The 21,707-nt window shown below is 35.2% G+C and overlaps 2 long non-coding RNA genes across 6 annotated transcripts in view; both read left to right on the top strand.

The window, feature by feature from the left end:
* LOC131173923 (uncharacterized) overlaps positions 1-13,485 on the top strand; it is a 29,192-nt gene extending 15,707 nt beyond the window's left edge. For 4 of the 5 annotated variants that reach the window (XR_009144240.1, XR_009144236.1, XR_009144239.1 and 1 more), the window contains 4 exons: positions 7,415-7,618; positions 11,428-11,490; positions 12,183-12,242; positions 12,946-13,485. This is a non-coding gene — a long non-coding RNA (uncharacterized LOC131173923). The remainder of the gene's footprint in view (positions 1-7,414; positions 7,619-11,427; positions 11,491-12,182; positions 12,243-12,945) is intronic. The other variant, XR_009144237.1, reaches the window with a different exon arrangement.
* A 4,126-nt stretch (positions 13,486-17,611) lies between these two features.
* On the top strand, positions 17,612-20,986 carry LOC131173924 (uncharacterized). Its single transcript, XR_009144241.1, has 3 exons — positions 17,612-18,524; positions 19,967-20,029; positions 20,722-20,986. It is a non-coding gene; the product is annotated as an uncharacterized LOC131173924 (long non-coding RNA).
* The last annotated feature ends 721 nt before the right edge of the window (positions 20,987-21,707 follow it).

Below are 21,707 nucleotides of genomic sequence, written 5' to 3'. Positions count from 1 at the left end.
ATTTAAATCTTAATACAAGTTATGCTTGACAATTTATAACAATTAAACATTTAAAATTTCTAAATTCTTCAAAATTCATAACGTTCAGAAATCAATATTTTCATTCATGCAAATTATTCATTTGAATAATATTTTGATCAAATAGTAACTATTTATCTACATTTCTTTTAAATCCCGAAACAATACAAAAATATTTTGAATCACTGACAAATTATTTATTTCAACCACAATTTATCAAACTATGCATAATTTAAAGGGCGTTGCCAACAATTCACACAGTTGAACCCATGACCTAAAATTCAAATAGATGTTGTGTTGTACACCACGACATTTCACACTCTCCCAATAACCGAGGCTAAAAGGGAGGAACAAAGACTAGCTAGTATATATGAGTACTCATTCAAATTCTTCCCCAACTGACAAGCCAGAGAGGAAGAAACTCGCCGCATCTAGTGGAGGAGATATCTCACTAGACAAGCTAATGAGAATTCACAATATATTTTTCCATGTTAACTGTGGTTTCAAATCATATTCAAAACAATTTCTATTTCCAAAGTGTTTACAAATCATCAACATATTTAATCATTATAAATTCATGCTCAAGGTTGGCAACACATCAAACTTAAAATTTACAATCCTCAAAACCATGCAATAAATCCTTAAATGCATAAGAAAATTTACATTTAATTTATACAATTTCATTTAACAAATTAAAATCCTCAACACAACAAAATTATAAATCATAAAATAAACTTGTTCAAATCATTTTAGAAGTGAAAAGTAACAAAATAGTTAGTTGTGCACAAACCTTAAGCGAGTCGCCTCTTGGCCTTGACTCGATTCTTCGAGTTCCTTCCCGGTATTCTTTTCAACTAAAATAGATAATTTTATAGTGTTTCAGTACCGTAACTTAGCATAAATCCAAAAATAAATTTAAATTCACCTTTACCTAGCTCTAATGTGCTAAACTTGACGTTCTTTAAATTTTGTGTTTTGGGGTTATTATTCACTACACTATTCGAGTCAATTTGTTGACTTTCTAATGCTTAATAGGTATGGGAATTCCAACTTCACCCACATATCACATTTTGGTCACTAAATTTGTTGGTTTTGGTTGTTTACTCAATTTTTAAGTCTTTTAGGCAAAATTGCAAATTTTTAGTTTTGGTGTCTTAAGTTGCACTGTTGCATTGGTCATTTTACTGTTAGAATTTGGAAAAACTTTCTTCACAGAAAATGTTCCCTATTGTCTTAACTTTTTTCTCCTTTTTGAATCACTCTAATTGGAGTTTTGTAGCTCAAGTTATAGCTATTTGAATCATAGCTGCCGGATTGGACTTAACCCAGATTTCTGGGGAAATTTTGGTTCTGGCAGTTTTAGGTTACCAACTTTGAGTGGCTAAATGACTTGGTTAATGGCATAATTTGGGTTTGTATTCTTCATTAAAATTTTAGGTCTATATCTCATCGGTTCACTGGTAAAATTTTAGGTCATTTAGACCTGTCTAACTCAAGTTATGGCCAAATGAACATGAACAGAACACTGTTCATTTGATCAGTTTGTACAGAGCAGACTGAGAATTTCCAGATTTGGTCAATTTGTTCACTAGGTTTTGGTCACTTTTTGGGCATGGTTCCTAAATGAAAATTGTGTAATTTTGTGTCTTTTTTCATTCCCAATTGGTTTCATACCAATTGGACTTGTAAATTTTCAGTTTTGGTCCCTTAAAGGGACCTTGGTCCTGCTGCCAGTGGCATGACCACATTCAATCCGAATTTAACCTCAATTCAAACACTTCCAACACACTTCATTTGGTCACAAATGACCATTTTTCACTTCAAACTAGGTCAAACACATCATTTCACCATTTCTCCAAATTTTGTCTCCAAAACCCTAGGTCCAAAACCCTAATTCACACTAATTGTTACATTTGATTGATTCAACACATCTTAACATACTTTTACATCTCATTCAAGCATTCTAACAAGTTTAATGCAATCAAATTCATGCAATTCATCCCCCTTCATAGGCTGGCTAAAATTCCTTTTTGGTCCTCCACAAATGTTTTCTTTTCATTTTAAGTTTATTTCTAAGTTAGTTAAGCTATAAACACAATTAATTCAACTAGAAAATCAAATTTAGTTTACTAACCTTAGTGCAGAATTTTCTTTCCCTTTAACCTCTTCCTTTCTTCCTTTTTTTGTTGTCAAGTCCTCTATCAAAGCTTGAAATCAAGGTTTAATATTGGAGGTTTAACTTTCTATGGTGGAATTGTGGGTTTGATCAAGCTCAAAATGAGCTTTAATGGAGGTTTTGGTGAGGAAGAGGGAGAGAGTGAGAGTGAGGTGGCAACTTAGGGAAAGAAGAAGACTTTTATTTTTTTTTTCTTTTCTTTTTTATGTCTTAGGAAGATCATAAATCCAATTAAATAAATTTTTAATTAAAATACTTATGGCATCATGCATGATGTCATGCATGATGTCATCTCTCTTCACTTTTTCATTTTCTTTTTTTTTTAATTTATTTTCCATTAGTTCTTTAATTTAATTTCCAACTTCGAAATTTTCTTTTCTCTAATTTTATTTGACAGTTAGGTCAGGAGTCAGCTCTCGAGGTCAATTGACCAAATTGCCCCTCGCCGGTTCAACCCGATTTGCAAATAATTCAATATTTCTTCCAGCTTCCTGACCTAATTATTTGACTGGCTTAACAACCTTTTTCCATGATTTTATCTTTTCCACTGTATTCACAATAGTCTTAAGGACCGTAGCGTCACATTTTACGGTTCAAAATTTGAGTTTAAATTGACTTCGTAATCCTTCCCGATAAGGTCACCCATCGCTGTTACTCTCGGCTCATTTAACTTCTTATGTTCTGTTTTTCTTATTTAAACTTAACTAATTGGCAATTACTAATTATTTGTATTTATAGCTTACCTAGTTGTCTTAAGTGTGGTTCTAATCCCATTAATTGTCCGGACTGACTCCAGTCACCGGAACAGTGAAATATACCAGGCTATTCAAATAGGGGTGTTACAGTCATATCTATTTTGACCTCCACAACACTCACACCAAATGCTAAAATAAAATTGATCCAATGCTTTTTTTTTTTTGCAAAGTCATCATGCTTTTAGTTGGGCGGCTCCCTTTGATATGGGAGATTTGGGATTGTAATTGGAGGTTTATTTTGCCAAGCCCTTCACTCTTCTCTCCCTGTCCTTAATCAAGAAACTAAAATAAAAGCTAATCAAGGTTGGGAATGTAGATCTTTGGTCTCAAATCGATGACTTTAGAAGCTAACCAAGTTTGCATGTGGCCAAATCCTTCATTTTTCTCTCCTTGTCCCTAATAAGAAAATGAAATCAAAGCTAATCAAGGTTAGGAATGTTGACCTTTGCTCTAAGATCAATGACGTAAGAAGCCAATCAAGCTTGCATGTTCCCGACCCCCTTCTCTTCCAGCATTTGGCTCCTAATGTCTACCTTCTTGTGACCTAATAATGGTTATCTTCAAATGTTACTTAAGTATCTCTGTAACACCCCTTACCCGTCTACAATATAGCCGAGCAAGGTGTGCTATATTCGGTACTGCAGTAACCTACCTTGTCTTTTCATGAACATTATTAATTTAATGTCCATTTATTTATATCATCCCATGTGTAGAAATTTTTTTTATCACATTTCATTTTTATGAAGACCCGGACAGAGTCTACTCTATTTTTATTAGCGTATGGCGGGTTTTACTATTTACCTGTTAAAAACAATTTATATCCATTTCATTTTCCATAAACTATGTCATATCATCTTAATACTCATAAACATTTCAAGTAAATAAAATACTTCATTTTATTCATATAAAATCAAGTATAATATTTAAAATTTTATTTACGATCACAAAATAAATTACATCATTTACTTATGTACAATGGACATACAAAATCTAAACATGCATATAAGCCCTACCCAAAATAACCGTTTGAGATGACAATCACTCTATAGCAGATTTGATCATAATCCTATCCAGCACTACCGCTACTGATGTTGTTGCTGCTCTCTAGTACCTACGCTATGGAAAAACCAACGCGCTAAGCATAACACTTAGTGGTGCATAAAATAAAGGAAAAATAACTAAATAATTAAAATAATTATTCTATGTGTAATTTCATAAATTTCTAAATCATTTACATATTTTATGAAACCTTGGGAGCAAGTAAGTTATTAGGATTTTCTTTGTTCATTTATGTTATTTTTAATCTTATTGTTCATATTTATAATCTATTCATGTACTTATTTAAATTTAAGGCTTATTACTCTTATCTGTGCCCAAGTAACCTATAACAAACTATAAAGACTGGATACATGGGAGTATACTACCTATAACAAACTATAAAGACTGGATACATGGGAGTATACTAGTTAAACATCTGTATGTCTAACATGTATACATCTGTCATGTCAGGCACAAAGCTAGCGGGCAGGCATAAAGCCAGAAATAAAATTAGGCATAATGGCCAATGGGCAGGCATAAAGCCAGTAGAATAACCATCTTAGACATATATTGTCTATCAATTATTATTCCTATAGGCAGTACTACAATATATAGTCTCTAATTGGTGTATTAATTGATCCATGCTATATAAATAAGTATAGGTATACTTTGGGCAAATTAGTATTATTAAGTATTTGTAGTTTCATTATTTTATATTATATACTAATTGTATTTCATAGCAATTTCATGTCTGCTGTAATGGGAAACATAAGTTCCACATGCATATTCATATTATTTTTATGTCTAGCAAATTATTTTAGTTCATTTCATATCATATGCCAAGTCATTTTATGAACCTTTTTCAAGGTCCAGATTTGGTGTCTTTACTTCACTAAGCAAATTATTCAAGATGTGGCCACTGTTTGGCCATACTTTCTTCATGGAAGTTGTTCCTCTATGTCTTGCCTTTGTTTTCCTTTTTAAATAATGTCATTTGGAGTTTTAGCACTCAAGTTATGGTCAAATAACCACAACTGGTTCACTGTCTCTTTCTGGGTCCAGAATTAGATAGATTCTGGAGTTAAAATTTACCTAATTAATTGGACATGTTACAGCCACTTTTAGGCCTAATGTTCTTCATAGAAATTGTTACCTTATGTCTTATGATCACTCAAAATTTTAAATTATAATTTTTCATGTTTTTTAGAATTAATTGTAGCAAATTAACTGGCCTATACTCATGTACACTGTGCCATCAGGATCCCAGGTTCAGGTCAGTGGCTTTGACTCTTAATTTAGGATCCTTACACTCCAAATTTAAGGCAAGTTCCTGAATAAAAGTTGGAGTCCTATCTCTTAGGTTTCTAGAACAGTTTGGCTTATCCCATTTGTAATTTCTAAGTGGGAGATATGATATAAAATCTGTTCTGGGGTCAAGTGACTATCTGGTTCAATTTCAGGTTTTGGTATGCTAATTGTTCCTAGTTAATTGGTCTAGTTCCTTTGGGTTCTGGGTTTTGGTCAAAACACTAATATTGTAGATTTATGTCTTATAAAAATTTTTCTATTAGTTTCATTGCATTTGGATTTTTTTAGACCAAGTTATGGCTTTTTGTCAAAACTGGTCGGGTATGCATGCGTCCAAAATTTCTGGGCAGTTTGGTTCTAGACAGTTTTGTTGACCTAACTTGTGCTAGCAATTTGATTTGGTTAGAGGCAATTCTGGGTTTTGTGTTCTTCATGAAAATTGTGCTCCTATGTTTAATCTTTCTAATGGCATAAAAATCAGGTCATTCTGACCTTCCTAGAGGGAGTTATGACCTACTATTTATTTAGTCATTTTTTTAGGTTTAGGATTTGGTAAGCTGGATTCAAACAGTAATTAGGTTAATTTATGGACAAAATTTGGGTAAAGTTTCTTCATTAAAAATGGAGTATTTTGGCCCTAGTTTCATCTTTAATTAGCCTCATACCAATTGGACCAACACATTTCTAGTTATAGGTCAAAATCAACACTGGACTCAAAGAGTCCCATAACCTGCATAAAAAGTGCACTACCAATTCAATTCCCTCCAATATCCCAAACTACAATTTGGCATACAAGGCACTTCTATCGATCAACAATTCATCTCAACAAGGTCAATTTCAAGCATAGCACAAAATCCTCAATTTATGATGAAAACCCTAATTCAACATATCTCAATTCATATAAATTCCACACATACAACTTCCAATACACTTTTAGTCATCAATCATCATCATTAAGCAAGTTTATATTCAAGAATTCATCAAACCCTTATGGTCACCAAGGATGTCGGATTCTTCCTCTCTTATACACATGTCAATTTCTTCTAATTTTATACAATTCCCACTCATCTCAACTTTAATTCAATGTTTAATAAAAGAAGGAAGAAGGATTAGGCACTAACCTTATGTTGATCACTTTTTGACTTTGACAAAACTTCAATAATTCCAAATTTCCTGGCTGTCACAATATTTCTTATGGTGTGGGAATAATGTTTAATGAAGGGAGGTATGGGTTTTGGGGTGGAAAGCTTAGGGAAAATCAAGCTTTGAAGAAAGAAAATGGAGGAACCTATGCTTCCATGGTGAATCGGTCAAGTAGAGAAACAAGGGAGAAGATGATAGATTTTTACTTCTTTTAATTTAGTTTGTCTTCTTTTTAACTCTTTCTTATCCCTTTTAAATTGATTGTTAAATTTTCATTGGTTAAAAATTTTAAATGATGTCATTATGACATCATGCTTAGGTAATAAATGTTATTTCCTTCTTTTTCTTTTTTTTTCCCTTTTTCCATTACTTAAATTTATGTTTTAAATTTATTTTATGTGTTTTAAACTCTCTCATTTCACTTGGCATTTAGGTTAAAATTCATCACTGAGGGTGAAATGACCAAAATGCCCTTCATGGTGCTTATCGGGTTTTATTCATCTGTACCGATTAACTAAATTTTCTTGAATTTTTTTGATATTTTTAATGTCATTTAATCCTCACAAAACCTTCAATTAATCCAAAATATTTATTCCATAGGGTTTCTCACAAGTCTGGGGTCGACAACTGTCCTCATAGTCACTTCCCAGTACAGTCACCCATCGCTAAAATCTTGGCTCATTTAACTCATTTACAATATATTTCTTTTATTTTTCCTCAATTTTTATTGGTCTTTATTTAATCATCTCATGACTCCTCACTCTAGTTCGAGTGTAGTTCCAGACATCCTGACTGTCCGAACAAATGTTAGTCTTCGAAGCAGTAGAATGTACGGACTGTCTAAAGTGAGGGCGTTACAATCTCAATTTCTTGCTTTGATTGTCTTAAATATGGATTTTTTTTTATTCTTTGAGGAATGCACAGTCCACTCTATTTGATTTTAGTTTGTATTAATTTATGAATTCACATTGTTTAGATTTATCAGATGAAGCGATCATTCCCTCACCTTCTTCCAAGACTACCTAGATAAGTAAGAACTTTCCTATTTATTCAAGTTTCACTCTCTTTCTATATTTTTTATTCTCTCTTTTTTGGTTTTCTTAGATTCATTCCCAACTGGGATCTTACTATGGAGAGAGTGTTGCAGACAACCAATAAAAGCAGTTCACAACTTATTAAGGTAGTATCAAACTTGAAAAATCCTTTTCTTGGCATAATAATGTATTAAGCCTTATTTTTCTTCCTCAATCCTGACTATAACATGATTTCATCTTTGGTTTGTCAATTTACTAAGCCTGAGGAGGCGTGTTTCAATGTCGCATAGGTTTATTTTTCGTACTTTTGCTATGCACAACTCATATATTTTTGAGATTGGTATGTCCAGGCTAGTATCTTTAATTCTGATTTCTTAGATAATCTATCTTATTTTACATGGAATCTTAGGTTATAATATTCTTTAGTGCTCATGGAGTGTAACACCCTTACTATAGCAATTCCATACATTCTACTGTTTCGGTGACCGGTGTTGGTCCAGAAAGCTAGAACGTTTGGAAAAATATTTAGACTAGAGTGAGGAGTCATAAATAACTCAAATAATAATAAGAAAAATTTAGAAAAAAATTATAGAAATAAAAAACAACCAACTTAAATTAACCGGTACCCTAGCAATGGGTAACCTAGTGGGAAGTTGCGGTCCTCACAGCTAGGAGCCTTAAACCTGGGAGAAAATTCATGAAATAATTTTTGGGACTCCAGAAAAGAGTCATTGAGGTTTTGATGGCATTAGAATGCCATGAAAATACTTAGAAAAATTTTTAGATTGGTACAGATGATTTTGGCTCCTTAAGCCAAACAGAGGGCATTTTGGTCATTTCGCCTTTAGAGACGATTTTTGACCAACTTGTCCAGTTAAGTAAATAATTATTATGACATAAAATATGAATAAAAATTTCTAAAAATTTAATTAAAAATGAGTAGAAATGAAAAAAAAATGAAAGAAAAGCTTAATAATTACATCATGCTTGAGTATAGGGGTGGCCACGGTTCAGGAACCGCCGGTTCAGGAACCGCCGGTTACGGGTCCTGAACCGCCGATTCAGGTTCAATAAAATCATAAACCTAAACCAAACTATCATGGGACGGTTTGGAAGACGGTTCCTGAACCGCTGGTTCCGGTTCGAGCCCTAGTTTAAAACGATTTAAAGGACGGTTCAAAAAAAGACAATTCAAGACGGTTTGAAGGACGGTTTGGAAGCAGTTTTGGAGCGGTTTAAGAGCGACTTAAAGGAAAAAATTAGAAGAAAATTTTATTGATTTATAATTTAAGTTATATTTGTAAAAATATTTTAATCTTTCTTAGAAATCTTTTAATCAAAATAAAATAAGAATAAAAAGAATAAAATTAACTTATTTTTAAGAAAAATTTAATTAGCAAATACTTAAACTTATTAAAAACTATAGATGAAATTAATTTAAAAACAAAATAGAAAAAGGTGAATGAACTTAATTTTGCCTATGTATCCCTTTAGGATTTAGAGGAATCAAAATTTTCAGTTATAAGTTGAGAGAAGGGAGATTGAGGTAGTTTGGTCATGTGAAACGTAGACATATGAAAGCTTCAGTTAGATAAGTAGAGCACATTGGGTCAGAGAATAGAAAGAAAAGAATAAGTTTGTAACACCCCTATGTTCGGTAGTGCGTACTACTATTCCGGTGACCAGTGTTGTCGGAACAGCTAGGATGCCTAGAACGATACTTCGATATGAGTGAGGAGACATAAAATAATGAAATGCAAGAAAAGAAAATACAAGAAAAATAAAGGAAAAATAATAGCAAAGAAATGTAACCAAGTTAAGCGAGCCGAGAACCCTAGCAATGGGTGACCGCACCGGGAAGTCACGGCGTGGACCATTGACTAGCCCTGGACCGCGGAGAACCCTGGAAAATATTTTTAGGAATTAAATAGACCCCTATTGAAGTATAAATATCATTAGAAATATTAAATAAAAATTAAATAATTAGTACAAAGAAAAGTGGAAAATCGAAAAACGGACAAAACACAGTGTTACAGAAAAATCGAATGCAACCTGAATCAGCATTGCGGTCATTTGACACCCCAAGTTGTCTTTTGACCTAAATGTCCATTAAAAATAAATAATATTACACTTGGAAAATATAATGAAAAATTAATTTAGGGGTACCTAATATAAATAGCAAAAATGGAGTTCAAATTAGGTAATTAACATATTTAAACATATAAAATAATTGATTTTATGTAAGTGGAGCACTATGGGGATTAAATGAATATTATGTGGGACACTTAAGAGCTAAAATGGGCAGAATATTTCATCTTCTTCAACCTTTCAAAAGGGCAGCCGAAACCAAGAATGGAGTTCCTCCATGGATGCATGGGTTGAAGCTTCATGCAAGCTTGATCTAAGCCACTTTCCATGCACCTTCCTTCATTAAAGTTAATCCTCACACCATGGGCAGTAGATAGGCAACAAGAAAACCAAATTTTGGAGAGGCTTTGAAGAATTTCCAAAGTGGTAAGTTTGCATTTTTGGGTTATTGCTTCATTAAATTTGTAAGGATGTTATGGATGTTTGATTTATGAAGAAATTTTTGAAGTTTGATGTTGAATGGGAATATGTACATTTAGCAGCCATGGAAACACCTTGAAGGCAGTTTATTTGTGCTTATAAATGGTGAATTAAATGATTGATTAAATGTATATTGTGTAGGAAATTGTTTGGGTAATGTACACTTAGTATATGTAAATGTAAAATGAAATTTAAAGCTTGGAAAGTAATGGAATGTAAGTGTACCATTGTGGCAGTTGCTAACTCTTGAGGAATGCTGGAATTCATGCTTGGTTTATGGAATAATGATGTTAAAATGTGTTGGTTGTTATGGCAGTTTGAGTGCATGAATGATGGTGTGAAGTTGGATATATAAATGAGCATGAATTGGTGATTGAATTATTGTAAATTGAGTTGGACAAATTCTGCACTTGTTGGTGCACATTGAATGTAATTGTAAGCTGCCAAAATGACCTATAATATGTTATAAATTATGTTTAGGTTGTGGTACAACCAGAATTGGTTTGAATGTTAAGTTTGGTGAGTGTTAAAAGTGATGCTTGGTGTGTATGCAAGAATTTCAATAAGTCAGTTTGTGTTTTAGGTCTATAACTTTAAGTGTGTGGCTCCAATTGGTATGAGACCAATTGGAGGTGAAACTAGGCACAAAATGTGCCAACTTTCATGAAGGGAGCATACCAAAATTCTGCTTGCAAGGTAGCTTGAAAAATGACCAAATCCGGATTAAGTGCAAATGAGGCCTGAAAATTGACCATTTGGGCAGCAGTTAATGTTTAGGCCATAACTCACTCAAAACAGGTCCAATTGACCTGAAATTTTAACCATGAATAGTTAAGACCCATATCTACAAGTCTTATGAAGACATCAAAGCCCAGAAATGACCATAAGCAATTCAAAAAGCTTGCACAAGTTCGGGTCCAAAGACTGGCCGAAACTAAAATGACCTAAAGTGACCTAAAATGACCAATTTTGATGTAATTTAACCAACAATAGTAAAATGACCATAACTTGGTCTACATAACTCAGAATGACCTGAAATTTTGCCCGCGTTCCATAAGACATAGATCTACAAGTTTGTAGTTTTGACCGAAACTCAAAAACCGAGGGAACTAGGTAGTCTGGCTAGGTCAAACTAGTATCCTGGAATCCAGCAAATTGCAAGAAAATGCAGTATACACGGAAATGAACTTGGTAACATGTACCAACCCTAAAATACTATCGAATGTGACATATTAATAATATTAAAACCTAATTTACCTAGAATACATCGAGGGTCGACATATTAGGTTGACTAAGCAAATATTAGAATTCAGTGAATTACTTATCAAGCATTATCGTTAGAGACAGTTTAAGTGAATACTGAAACACTTCAAATTGTATTTCTCAGTTAGCAAAGACTCAGGGAAAGGGAAGGAAACACTAAGTCAAGACCAGGAGACAGTTATCAGAGGTTTGTGCACAACAACTATTTCTTTTGAATTTTTCAATTGAAATGAATTATGACTATTTGTACATTATTGTTTTAAATTGTGGAAATGTGTTTGAATGGATATTTATTGCTTGAAAAGCATTGTAAATGGTTTGAAACTGTGAGAAATTGTTTGAATGATATTGATGGATACTTATTGATTGAAAAGCATTGGAAATGGTTTGAAACCACAGCTATCATGTATATTAATTGTATTCCTCGCTAGCTTGTCTAGTGGAACGAATTGAATTCCCTCTCTGGCTGAAGTGTTGAGGTGTGTGCCTGTTGAGGACGAATTGGATGAGTACTCATATTTATACTAGCTAGCTATGTTATTCCTCATTAGTCATCGACTTTTGGGACGAATTGAACTTTGGAACATGATTAAGCTGTGTGTGATTTATTGATTTGTATTATGAGATTGTGAAATGGAGTTAAATTCTTATTGACATTCACTGTCTTTTGAATTTAATCATGATTTGATTTATTGAAATTATTGTGATATTGAGAAATGGAGTTTAAATTCTTGTTAACATTTACTGTCTTGAATTTAACTATGGTTTTAAGTATCCACTATTTATATAACTTGTGATTTGTGATTTAAAGTTGTATTTGGTTAATGTTGTGCACCACTGAGACATTGTCTTAGTGATAGTTTTTCATTGCTGTCGCAGGTAGACACACGGACAGGGCAGCAGACAAGGCTGCTAGTACATCCAGCGAGAGATTATCGGGTATATTGAGTATACCACATTTTGTATTTTGTACTGTAATGTATGTGCACTGTATGTATATATTATTTTTGGTTTTGAGCAGTTGTAAATTAAAATTGTACACTGAAGTTGTAAAGTAAATTATGAGATATTTTGGCTTGAAATATTTGTACTGTATTTCTTTATCTCAGTCTTTGAAAAATTACCGTAGATTTGAATTGAGAAATATGTTGTGTTGAGTTATGTTGGAGTTGAGATTTGGAAATATATATTGAAGTGCTTTTTACAGGTTTTCTGAAGAACTGTTTTATCCAAAATACAGATGGCACTCTGCCAAAAATTTACAAAAATTCCAAATAATTCAAATGTGTTAGTTCTATCACTTCAGTTCAAAAAGGTTTTTAACACCTGTAAATAGTGCTCACCACTATAAAAGAAGTAAGAAAATTTTTGAAAATCCCTTGTAGTGTATTTAATGGGTTATCAGTAGGCGAAGTTAGTAATTCATTAGGTATACTACGGGATCATGTTACGCCTTACAGAGGGGTAGGGTGTGACATGTTTTAGTGGTATCAGAGCAAAGTTTTTAAATTCTGTTTTCACATGTTATTTGAATATTCTTTCTTCATAGTACAACTGCTCAACATCATTGTTTGATACATACAATACATTACATTATAAATATGCACTAACGGGAGGAAATCTCCTTGTGTTGTTTGTTCAGGAGATCTAAAATCCTCGCATTGACTATGGAAGAGGGTGATCGTTCAGTTGATCAATCTATTGAGGCTGAGGTGCAAGGGGATGCCCCAGGCCTACACAATGTCAGTGGTTCAGCAGCACTAGCCCCTGCAGTACCGCAGTTCCCTGCTCAGTTCGCTCAACAGATGGCTGCAATGTTCCAATAAATGGCTGGTAATGTGCCTACTCAAGTCCCAATACAGACACCAGTGGTACAACCACAGTCTCCTGCGAGGCAGTATGACAAATTGATGAAATATGGGGCTACAGAGTTCAAGGGGACAGTAGATCCTCTAGAGGCTGAACAGTGGTTAGAGAGGATGGATAGGGTATTCAAGAAACTGCATTGCACGGAGGAACTCAGATTTGAATACTCAGTATCTTTGTTATAGAGGGATGCTTATGACTGGTGAAAAACCATTCCCCACAGTCTGGTAGAACCTACAGTGTTAACATGGAATGACTTTCTCAGGGAATTCAGACAAAAATATGTCCCTGATGCTTTTGTATACCATAAGCTACAAGAGTTCCTAAGTCCAAACAGGGAGCGGATCGGTCGAGTATGAAAGAGAATTTTCCTGCCTGAGCCATTATGCAGTAAGTTTACTTGCTACCAGCAGGGAGAGATGCAAGAGGTTTGAAACTGGCTTGAAGCCCAGTATCAGATTACAAGTAGTCGGGTTCAAACACACTAACTTCTCTGAACTTGTTTCTCAAGCCCTAGAGTTGGAAATAATTGAGTTTGAAGCTGCTCCTGAGAAAAAGAAATCAGAGAAGACAGAGAAAGAGGGAAAATTAGTAGAACAGAGTTCCAGTGGTCCTACTGGAAAGAGGAAGAACCATGGGGGACATGGCAGAGGTGGCAAGAAGTCTGGTAGGGGAATATATTCAGGACAGAAACCTCCCCTATCTGGTCAGTAGAGTTCCAGAAGTTCCTATCCTCCCCGCCAATGTGAAACTTGTGGAAAAAATCATGGTGGGATATGCTATAAGGCTATTGGAGCCTGTTATAACTGTGGAGGCACAGGACACTTTGCCAAGGACTGCACCAGTAGTCGTAGAGTTGGACTACCTCCTACTACTGCAGAAGGGTCAGTTCAGAGCCCTATCACTAGAAGTTCACAACAACCCAGCAGAGGTAGAGGCAGGGGTAGAGGCAGCCCAGCAGGCAGCCAAGGCACAGTGAAACAATCAGAGCAAGATAGTGCTCCAGTCAGAATCTATGCAATGAGATAGAGAGAAGAGGCTGAGACATCTGATGTTGTGGCTGGTACCTTCTCAACTTTTAATCAGAATGTGTTTGTGTTATTTGATCCGGGTTCTACCCATTCTTATGTGAGTGCTAGCATCATTGATTGCATTGCTTTTCCATGTACAAAAATGGACTTTGAGGTGCTAGTAACAAGTCCACTAGGACAGGAAGTCAGGGTTAATAGAATGTATAGAGATTGTCCTTTGGTGATCCAAGGACACACTTTTCTATCTGATTTCATTGAAATGCCCTTCAGAGATTATGATATCATCTTGGGCATGGATTGGTTAGCTAGGCATCATGCCATGATTGATTGTAGGCTGAAGACAATCAATTTTGGTCTCCCTCAGTACAGTGATGTGGTAATACATGGGGAGAGGCAATTATTGCCATCAAACATCATTTCGGCTGCACTAGCCAAAAAAATGATCAGAAAGGGGTGTGAAGCCTACTTGACACATGTGGTAGACACCCAAGTGGGGAGTCCAGCATTGAAGGACATCCCTACAGTAAATGACTTTCCAAATGTGTTTCCTGATGAATTGCCAGGATTACCTCTGGAAAGAGAGGTGCAGTTTGAAATTAATGTTATGCCTGGTGTGGATCCAATCTCCATAACGCCATATAGAATGGCACCAGCAGAGTTGAAGGAGTTGAAGATACAGAGAATTACTTGAAAAGGGCTTCATTCGCCCTAGTGTGTCACCTTGGGGAGCACCAGTGTTGTTTGTTAAGAAGAAGGATGGTACTCTCCGCTTATGCATTGACTACCGGCAGTTGAATAAGGTGACAATAAAGAACAGATATCCATTGCCTCGCATTGATGATCTGTTTGACCAATTGAAGGGTGCGGCTGTATTCTCCAAAATTGATTTGCGATCTGGTTATTATCAGTTGAAGGTGCAAGAGCAGAGTATTCCAAAAACTGCTTTCAGAACTCGGTATGGCCACTATGAGTTTCTAGTAATGCCATTCGGGTTAACGAATGCTCCAGCTACTTTTATGGATCTAATGAACACTATCTTCAGACCATATCTCGATCAATTTGTGGTGGTGTTTATTGATGACATTTTGATATATTCGAGGAATGCAGAGGAGCATGATAGACATCTGCGGATTGTACTGCAGACTTTAAGGGAGAAACAGCTATACGCCAAATTGTCGAAGTGTGAATTTTGGCTGAAAGAAATCTCCTTTTTGGGACATGTTGTGTCAGCTGAAGGGATCAAGGTAGATTCCAGCAAGGTAGAAGCTATCCTTAATTGGAAGCCGCCCAGGAACCTCACAGAAATTCACAGTTTTCTGGGTTTAGCTGGATATTACCGTCGGTTTGTGAAGGGGTTTTCTATGTTATCTTCTCCATTGACTAAGCTGCTTTGGAAAGATGTAAAATTTCAGTGGACAGATAAATGTCAGCAAAGTTTTGATGAGTTGAAGAGGTGTTTGACTGAAGCTCCAGTCCTCACTTTACCTACTCCGGGTAAAGAATACACAGTTTATAGTGATGCTTCTCACAATGGGTTAGGTGTGTACTGATGCAAGATCGGAATGTCATTACTTATGCATCACGCCAACTGAAACTGCATGAGAGGAACTACCCAACACATGATTTGGAGCTAGCAGCTATTGTTTTTGCTCTGAAGATCTGGAGGCAGTATTTGTATGGGGAGAAATGCTACATTTACACAGATCACAAGAGCTTGAAGTACTTGGGCACCCAGAAGGAATTAAATTTGAGGCAGAGGAGATGGTTAGAACTCATTAAAGACTATGATTGCTTAATAGACTATCAGCCAGGAAAAGCAAATGTGGTGGCTGACGCCTTAAGTTGCAAGACTATGGCAAGTCTCAGAGTTTCTCCTTTGTCCATGGTATATGAGTTGAAAGCACATCATGCCAGTTTAGAGATTGATGATGAGGGACAGACAGTAGTTGCATGGCATGTACAGCCAGTGTTGATTGATCAGATTAGAATGGCTGCTCAGAGTGATGAAAAATATCAGAAGCTACTGAAAGAAGTCTAGCAGGGCAAGAAACCTGAATTCTCTATGAGAGATGATGGTTTATTGCTACATCAGGGCAGAATGTGCATTCCTAGTGATGTGGACTTAAGACAAATCATTATGAAGGAAGCACATGAGTCTCCTTTTGCTATGCACCCTGGTGGAACTAAAATTACAGAGGGCTGAAAGAGCATTACTGGTGGATGGGTATGAAGAGGGATATAGTTGAATTTGTTTCCAAATGCCTAACTTGTCAGCAAGTAAAGGCAGAACATCAAGTTCTAGCTAGTTTGTTACATCCTTTGTCAGTACCAGAGTGGAAATGGGAATGAATAACTATGGATTTTGTTACAGGACTTCCAAGAACACAGAGTAATCATGATGCAGTATGGGTTATAATTGACAGATTGACTAAGTCTGCTCACTTTTTGCCAGTTCGGATGGACTATAGCCTGGAAAGATTGGCCAGATTATACATATATGAGATTGTAAAATTGCATGGAGTGCCAGTATCAATTGTGTCTGACAGAGATCCTAGGTTCACTTCTAGATTCTGGGGTAGTCTTCAAAGAGCCCTAGGAACTAGATTGAACTTCAGCACAGCATTCCACCCACAGACAGATGGCCAGTCTGAAAGGGTTATTCAGATATTGGAGGATATGCTACGGGCTTGTGTGATTCAATTTGAAGGTAGTTGGGATACACACTTGCCTTTGATTGAGTTTGCTTATAACAACAGCTACCAATCAAGCATTGGGATGCCTCCATATGAAGCTTTGTATGGCAGAAAGTGTAAAACTCCCTTATGTTGGGATGAAGTAGGTGAAAGGAAGATGATTGGGCCAGAAATTATTCAGCAGACAGAGGAAAAGATCAAATTGATCAGAGATAAACTCAAGGCTGCATCAGATCGTCAGAAGTCCTATGTTGATCTGAAGAGAAGAGATATTGAGTATGCAGTGGGTGATAAAGTATTCCTCAAAGGTTCTCCTTGGAAGAGAATTGTGAGATTTGGCAGAAAGGGGAAACTGAGTCCTCGTTTCATCGGACCATATGAGGTTCTGGAAAGAGTGGGTCCTTTGGCATATCGGTTGGCATTACCTCCAGAGTTCGCAAGGATACACAATGTCTTCCATGTGTCCATGTTAAGGAGGTACAGATCTAACCCATCTCATGTACTAATCAGTTGAAGAGATTGAAGTAAATCCAGACCTCTCATATGAGGAAGAACCCATAAAATTTCTGGCTTATGAGGTGAAGCAGCTGAGGAACAAACAGATACACCTGGTTAAAGTGCTGTGGAACCATCATTCAGGCCAGGAAGCTACTTGGGAACGTGAAGAGGATATGAGGAGACAGCACCCACAGCTGCTCGTAGATCGATGCTGTAAAATTTCGAGACGAAATTTATTTAAGGGGGAGAGAATTGTAACACCCCTATGTTCGGTAGTACGTACTACTGTTCCGGTGACCAGTGTTGTCCGGACAGCTAGGATGCCTAGAACTACACTTCGATATGAGTGAGGAGACATAAAATAATGAAATGCAAGAAAAGAAAATACAAGAAAAACAAAGAAAAAATAATAGCAAAGAAATATAACCAAGTTAAGCGAGCTGAGAACCCTAGTGATGGGTGACCGCACCGGGAAGTCACGGCGTGGACCGTTGACTAGCCCTGGACCGCGGGAACCCTAGAAAATATTTTTAGGAATTAAATAGACCCCCTATTGAAGTATAAATATCATTAGAAATATTAAATAAAAATTAAATAATTAGTATAAAGAAAAGTGGGAAATCGAAAAACGGACAAAACCCAGTGTTACCGAAAAATCGGGAATGCAACCCGAACTGGGGCATTGCAGTCATTTGACACCCCGAGTTATCTTTTGACCTAAATGTCCATTAAAAATAAATAATATTACACTTGGAAAATATAATGAAAAATTAATTTAGGGGTACCTAATATAAATAGCAAAAATGGAGTTCAAATTAGGTAATTAACATATTTAAACATATAAAATAATTGATTTTATGTAAGTGGAGCACTATGGGGATTAAATAAATATTATGTGGGACACTTAAGAGCTAAAATGGGCAGAATATTTCATCTTCTTCAACCTTTCCAAAGGGCAGCCGAAACCAAGAATGGAGTTCCTCCATGGATGCATGGGTTGAAGCTTCATGCAAGCTTGATCTAAGCCACTTTCCATGCACCTTCTTTCATTAAAGTTAATCCTCATACCATGGGCAGTAGATAGGCAACAAGAAAACCAAGTATTGGAGAGGTTTTGAAGAATTTCCAAAGTGGTAAGTTTGCATTTTTGGGTTATTGCTTCATTAAGTTTGCAAGGATGTTATGGATGTTTGATTTATGAAGAAATTTTTGAAGTTTGATGTTGAATGGGAATATGTACTTTTGGCAGCCATGGAAACACCTTGAAGGCAGTTTATTTGTGCTTGTAAATGGTGAATTAAATGATTGATTAAATGTATATTGTGTAAGAAATTGTTTGGGTAATATACACTTAGTATATGTAAATGTAAAATGAAATTTAAAGCTTGGAAAGTAATGGAATGTAAGTGTACCATTGTGGCAGTTTGCTAACTCTTGAGGAATGCTGGAATTCATGCTTGGTTTATGGAATAATAATGTTAAAATGTGTTGGTTGTTATGGCAGTTTGAGTGCATGAATGATGGTGTGAATTGGACATATAAATGAGCATGAATTGGTGATTGAATTGTTGTAAATTGAGTTGGATAAATTCTGCACTTGTTGGTGCACATTGAATGTAATTGTAAGCTGCCAAAATGACCTATAATATGTTATAAATTATGTTTAGCTTGTGGTACAATCAGAATCTGTTTGAATGTTAAGTTTGGTGAGTGTTAAAAGTGATGCTTGATGTGTATGCAAGAATTTCAATAAGGCAGTTTGTGTTTTAGGCCTACAACTTTAAGTGTGTGGCTCCAATTGGTATGAGACCAATTGGACGTGAAACTAGGCACAAAATGTGCCAACTTTCATGAAGGGAGCATACCAAAATTCTGCTTGCAAAGATAACTTGAAAAATGACCAAATCCGGATTAAGTGCAAATGAGGCCTGAAAATTGACCATTTGGGCAGCAGTTAATGTTTAGGCCATAACTCACTCCAAACAGGTCCAATTGACCTGAAATTTTAACCATGAATAGTTAAGACCCATATCTACAAGTCTTATGAGACACCAAAGCCCAGAAATGACCATAAGCAAGTCAAACAGCTTACACAAGTTCGGGTTCAAAAACTGGCCGACCCTAAAATGACCTCAAGTGACCTAAAATGACCAATTTTGATGTAATTTAACCAACAATAGTAAAATGACCATAACTTGGTCAACATAACTCAAAATGACCTGATATTTTACCCCGCGTTCCATATGACATAGATCTATAAGTTTGTAGTTTTGACCGAAACCCGAAAACCGAGAGAACTAGGTAGTCCGGCTAGGTCAAACTAGTATCCCGAAATCCAGCAAATTGTAAGAAAATGCAGTATACACGGAAATGAACTTGGTAACATGTACCAACCCTAAAATACTATCGAGTGTGACATATTAATAACATTAAAACCTAATTTACCTAGAATGCATCGAGGGTCGACATATTAGGTTGACTAAGCAAATATTAGAATTCAGTGAATTACTTATCAAGCATTATCGTTAGAGACAGTTTAAGTGAATACTGAAACACTTCAAATTGTGTTTCTCAGTTAGCAAAGACTCAGGGAAAGGGAAGGAAATACTGAGTTAAGACCAGGAGACAGTTATCAGAGGTTTGTGCACAACAACTATTTCTTTTGAATTTTTCAATTAAAATGAATTATGACTATTTGTGCATTATTGTTTTAAATTGTGGAAATGTGTTTGAATGGATATTTATTGCTTGAAAAGCATTGTAAATGGTTTGAAACTGTGAGAAATTGTTTGAATAATATTGATGGATACTTATTGATTGAAAAGCATTGAAAATGGTTTGAAACCACAGCTATCATGTATATTGATTGTATTCCTCGCTAGCTTGTCTAGTGGGACGAATTGAATTCCCTCTCTGGCTGAAGTGTTGAGGTGTGTGCCTGTTGAGGACGAATTGGATGAGTACTCATATTTTTGCTAGCTAGCTATGTTATTCCTCATTAGTCATCGACTTTTGGGACGAATTGAACTTTGGAACATGATTAAGCTGTGTGTGATTTATTGATTTGTATTATGAGATTGTGAAATGGAGTTAAATTCTTATTGACATTCACTGTCTTTTGAATTTAATCATGATTTGATTTATTGAAATTATTGTGATATTGAGAAATGGAGTTTAAATTCTTGTTGACATTTACTGTCTTGAATTTAACTATGGTTTTAAGTATCCACTATTTAAATAACTTGTGATTTGTGATTTAAAGTTATATTTGGTTAATGTTGTGCACCACTGAGACATTGTCTCAGCGATAGCTTTTCATTGCTGTCGCAGGTAGACAGACGGACAGGGCAGCAGACTAGGCTGCTAATACATCCAGCGAGAGATTATCGGGTATATTGAGTATACCACATTTTGCATTTTGTATTATAATGTATGTACACTATATGTATATATTGTTTTTGGTTTTGAGCAGTTGTAAATTAAAATTGTACACTGAAGTTGTAAAGTAAATTATGAGATATTTTGGCTTGAAAATTTTGTACTGTATTTCTTTATCTCAGTCTTTGAAAAATTACTGTAGATTTGAATTGAGAAATATGTTGTGTTGAGTTATGTTGAAGTTGAGATTTGGAAATATATATTAAAGTTCTTTTTACAGGTTTTCTGAAGAACTGTTTTATCCAAAATACAGATGGCACTCTGCCAAAATTTTTACAAAAATTCCAAATAATTCAAATGTGTTAGTTCTATCATTTCAGCTCAAAAAGGTTTTTGACACCTGTAAATAGTGCTCACCACTGTAAAAGAAGTAAGAAAAGTTTTGAAAATCCCTTGTAGTGTATTTAATGGGTTATCAGTAAGCGAAGTTGGTAATTCATTAGGTATACTACGGGATCATGTTACGCCTTACAGAGGGGTAGGGTGTGACAAAGTTGACCTAAACTGAGTTGAAGGAGAATAGTACAACATGACCTAAAAGTATTACACATTTCTGATGATTTAAACCAAAATCATTTAGAGTGGAGAAAGAGAATTTATATAGCCGACCCTAATAAATTTTTGGGATAAAAGCTTAGTTGAATTGAGTTGAGTTGAGTATTACTTGCCCTTTTTAAAAAACTTATATGATAATTGATAATTAAAAAAATATAAAAGAAAAAAAAAATCAAAATAAAGGGTATTGAAAATTTTATTGAATATATAAAATAATAACAGAGTAATTGATATAGCATTAAAAATTTTAGTGAGCATATAAAATAATAAAGTAGGAGAATTATGTAAGTACTGAGAATTAAAAGGAGTGTAGAAAATAATTA

The sequence above is a fragment of the Hevea brasiliensis genome, chromosome 15, assembly GCF_030052815.1.
Source record: "Hevea brasiliensis isolate MT/VB/25A 57/8 chromosome 15, ASM3005281v1, whole genome shotgun sequence".
Classification (NCBI taxonomy): domain Eukaryota; kingdom Viridiplantae; phylum Streptophyta; class Magnoliopsida; order Malpighiales; family Euphorbiaceae; genus Hevea; species Hevea brasiliensis.
The sequence above is the reverse complement of the archived record's forward strand: the minus strand, read 5'-3'. Positions and strand labels throughout refer to the sequence as shown.